This window comes from Bombyx mori, chromosome 12 (assembly GCF_030269925.1).
Source record: "Bombyx mori chromosome 12, ASM3026992v2".
NCBI lineage: Eukaryota > Metazoa > Arthropoda > Insecta > Lepidoptera > Bombycidae > Bombyx > Bombyx mori.
Window position 1 is genome coordinate 12,008,006 of NC_085118.1, and position 4,642 is coordinate 12,012,647.

Genomic DNA, 4,642 nt, shown 5'->3' on the forward strand with positions numbered 1-4,642 from the left:
TCGTTCTGCAGGAATATCACATCCGACGCACAATTTACAACCCTGAAAATCTTCAAATCATCCGCAAACAGATAATGTCTGCAGTGGTGAAAGCAATCACCAATGTCATTTATAAATATATTAAAAAATAGAGGACCGAGATGGGATCCCTGTGGCACGCCAGAGGGTGTCGAGAAAGGGTCAGAAAAAAAACCCGATGCTACGACCATTGATTGGCGGGTCGAGAGATACGATGAACACCAGCTCAGCAATGGCTCAGCGATGCCGTTATCAGAGAGCTTCTGCAAAAGGATTCTGTGATTCACGCGATCAAACGCTTTGCTAAAATCGGTGTACACAGCATCAACAGCCGAGCGCCTGTCGACCTCAACGGCAATTTCGTTAATGAAAGATGTCAGGTTTGTTGACGTAGATCTAGACTTCGTGAAACCGTGCTGATGAGGGCTGATTAGATTTTTGAAATGCCAAGCCAAAATCGGGTGGAGAAGTTGCTCGAAAATCTTTGCAAATACAGCAAGAATTGAAATAGGTCGGTAGTTCCTGATAAGATCCTTCGGGCCGTCCTTATGCAAAGGAACAATTGTATTGGGTGTATGGGAACTTTTTGGCGGGAGCGCGAGGAGTGAAGTTGTGTGATTTGTTTTATTTTGTCTATTTAGTGTTTCTTCAGGCTCAAATGTGTAATAACGGTGGTTTATTATCTGTTTAATTTCTGTGAAAGTGCACAAATGTGGGAAAATGAAACAAAGCCTCTGGACGTAACTTCTCGGGATCCTCCAAAAAGTCCACTGAAAAATTTTCAGTAAATGACCACCATTTTACTAAGATTATATTTCATCCCATATCATCTCATTTCATTTAATTTCATCCCAGTTGATTAATGTCCCAAATTAATCATCTTCATTTCATTTCACTCCATATTATAATTTTTCATAAAAATAAGAATATTAATTAAAATAAGATATGACTTAAAGGTCTTAGTGACCAGGTCATAAAATCCCTTAAAAAAAATAATTGGGTGTATGGGGTATGGAACTTTTTGGCGGGAGCGCGAGGAGTGAAGTTGTGTGATTTGTTTTATTTTGTCTATTTAGTGTTTCTTCATGTTGGAGTTTGTATATTAAATGTAATGGCAGGCAACACTTGACACTTGATTAGATTTCGAATATTGGAATTATTTTAAATGTTTTAAAAAACAGATCATTGTATTCTCGTAAGAAAATGTTAGTAACTTCTCATCTAGACACGGCAAGACAAACATGTAATAGTTTTATTAAAAAATATATAGATAATAATTGTATTATGGTTTAAAAGTGTTCAAGCAATCTGCAATATAATTATAATGAAGCAGTTGTGTTTTTAAATAGCCCCTCATCACCTACAGAACCCAATCCCACAAATTAAACCATCCAACAGGTTATGGGCCCAGACCAGAATTTATAAGGTAATATTTATTATAGTTTGCTGATTAAAACATCACCTACGCCTACAACATCACCATGGAAACGAAACTGTTTGTAAAAATTTTTCTTAGCAACCGATATGTAATGAATTTAATGAAAATAAAACCATTAAAAAACAGAAAATGTTATAATATTTGGCTGAAATACCAAACAGAATTATAAGAGTATGAGATAAGGTAATAGAAGGGAGAACAACAAATAAAAAATAATCGTGAAGACGAAGTCGACAAAGTTCGAGAAGGTGCTAGAGGAAGATATGGAGTTAATGAAGTTCGAGAAGGTGATAGAGGAAGAAATGGAGTTAATGGAGTTCGAGAAGGTGATTTTAGAGGAAATAGTAGTAATGGAGGTAATGAAGTTCGAGAAGGTGAAATAGGAAGAAATGGAGAGTTAGTGGAGTTCGAGAAGGTGATATTAGAGGAAATAATAGTAATGGAGGTAATGAAGTTCGAGAAGGTGAAATAAGAAGGAATGGAGAGTTAGTGGAGTTCGAGAAGGTGATATTAAAGGAAATAATAGTAATGGACTGTAATGAAGTAGAAATGGCGTAAAGTTCGAGATGTTGTTAAAAGGCGAAATAATAGAGAAACAAATGAAAATGGAACGAATGATAGCAGATTAACAAATGAAAATCTGGTCATGGAAAACTTTGAGACTTTAAGTGTATTCATTTTAAAAAAAAGTGAACATGTTTCGGGAGAAATGGGTTAGTTTGTAAGTTTGATAGGGAAATTTAAATGCTATATACAACAAGAGGTATAACTAAAAAGAGACAAGGATAATTCATAAAGTAAGGGGGTGTTTTCAATGAATTCAAAATTAAGGGGGTGCTCTTTTTCAACAGACATAAACAATTAAGGGGGTGATCATAAAAATATTTTTTTTTATTAATTATACTATAAATACAATAGATAGTCTAGCCGTGGAGGAAGTACACATTATTTGATACAAACATATTTACAGTCGTTTTTTAAAATCCTTTTGAGTCTCTTTTATAGTTTTGTTTTATTGTTGTTTTATAATAGATGTTAGGAATTTTGTTTTGTGTTATATTAAAATAATAGAACGGATATGTGCAAAAAGTGAGAAAATTTAAGAAGTGAGAAAAAACAAAAGTTAATGGAAGGTTGTATGAATAATGTAAGATTGTATGTGTGATGTGAATTCAAATGTTGAATTTGTTGAAGTTGTGCGAGGTTATTTGTTATGAGTTATGTGGTTTGTGAGTGGAGTTGAAGGTGATTAAGGTTAAAGAAGTTAAGAGGGAGATTAACGTTAAATAAGTTGAGAAGGAGATAAAGGAGTTTAAAGGTAAAAGAGTCGAGTAGGAGTTAAAGGTAAAAGAGTCGAGTAGGAGTTAAAGGTAAAAGAGTCGAGTAGGAGTTAAAGGTTAGAGTCGAGTAGGAGTTAAAGGTAAAAGAGTCGAGTAGGAGTTAAAGGTAAAAGAGTCGAGTAGGAGTTAAAGGTAAAAGAGTCGAGTAGGAGTTAAAGGTAAAAGAGTCGAGTAGGAGTTAAAGGTCAGAGTCGAGAAGGAGTTAAAGGTTAGAGTCGAGAAGGAGTTAAAGGTTAGAGTCGAGAAGGAGTTAAAGGTTAGAGTCGAGAAGGAGTTAAAGGTTAGAGTCGAGAAGGAGTTAAAGGTTAGAGTCGAGAAGGAGTTAAAGGTTAGAGTCGAGAAGGAGTTAAAGGTTAGAGTCGAGAAGGAGTTAAAGGTTAGAGTCGAGAAGGAGTTTTAGAGTCGAGAAGGAGTTAAAGGTTAGAGTCGAGAAGGAGTTAAAGGTTAGAGTCGAGAAGGAGTTAAGAGTCGAGAAGGAGTTAAAGGTTAGAGTCGAGAAGGAGTTAAAGGTTAGAGTCGAGAAGGAGTTAAAGGTTAGAGTCGAGAAGGAGTTTAGGTTAAAGAGGTCGAGAAGGAGGTTATTAAAGTAAAGAGGTTGAGAAGGCGTTTAAGGTTATTAAAGTAAAGAGGTTGAGAAGGCGTTTAAGGTTATTAAAGTAAAGAGGTTGAGAAGGCGTTTAAGGTTATTAAAGTAAAGAGGTTGAGAAGGCGTTTAAGGTTATTAAAGTAAAGAGGTTGAGAAGGCGTTAAAAGTTTTAAATAAACTTGAAGAGTTTATGTAGGAAGTCGAGAAGGAGTTAGACTATTATAGTTAGGGTTTTATATAGTGAGTCAAGAGGGAAGTTAAGGTTGAATGGTTGTATGGTTGAATGAAAGTATATTTTTGATCGAATTGGAGTTGGAGAAGTAAGAAAGGATTAAAGGTAGCGACATTAAAGATAGTATTAAGTTTGAAAGGTAAAATGAATAGTTGTTGGTTGAATTGAGAGGGATTAAGTGGAAGTAACGGAATGTAAGTGGTTGTGAGGTTTTAAAGTATGTATGGAAAGTAATTAATTTATGAAGGTCAGGTTAGCGTTATTCTTTTTTGGTATTAAATTATAGACGGAGAAAAATGTGTGCAAGTGTTGAGGGGGTGTGTTGGAGTTTGTATATTAAATGTAATGGCAGGCAACACTTGAGACTTGATTAGATTTCGAATATTGGAATTATTTTAAATGTTTTAAAAAACAGATCATTGTATTCTCGTAAGAAAATGTTAGTAACTTCTCATCTAGACACGGCAAGACAAACATGTAATAGTTTTATTAAAAAATATATAGATAATAATTGTATTATGGTTTAAAAGTGTTCAAGCAATCTGCAATATAATTATAATGAAGCAGTTGTGTTTTTAAATAGCCCCTCATCACCTACAGAACCCAATCCCACAAATTAAACCATCCAACACTTCAGGTTTAAATGTGTAATAATGGTGGTTTATTAACTGTTTAATATCTGTGAAAGTGCACAAATGTGGGAAAATGAAACAAAGCCGCTGGACGTAACTTCTCGGGATCCTCCAAAAAGTCCACTGAAAAAATCTTAGTAATTGACCACCATTTTACTAAGATCATATTTCATCCCATATCATCTCATTTCTTTTCACTTAATTTCATCCCAGTTGATTAATGTCTCAAATTAATCATCTTCATTTCATTTCACTCCATAATATCATTTTTCATAAAAATATGAATATAAATTAAAATAAGACATGACTTAGAGGTCTCAGTTACTATTGGATGTATGGCTTAGTTCTATTGCCTTTCTCTTTGAGAAAAACCCTACATATGTACTACTGTCATAA

At 34.3% G+C, this 4,642-nt stretch overlaps 1 long non-coding RNA gene across 1 annotated transcript; it reads left to right on the forward strand.

Moving 5' to 3' along the window:
• Window positions 1-1,111: 1,111 nt before the first annotated feature.
• On the forward strand, window positions 1,112-4,180 carry LOC119629304 (uncharacterized). Its single transcript, XR_009974420.1, has 2 exons — window positions 1,112-3,239; window positions 3,282-4,180. It is a non-coding gene; the product is annotated as an uncharacterized LOC119629304 (long non-coding RNA).
• Window positions 4,181-4,642: the final 462 nt, after the last annotated feature.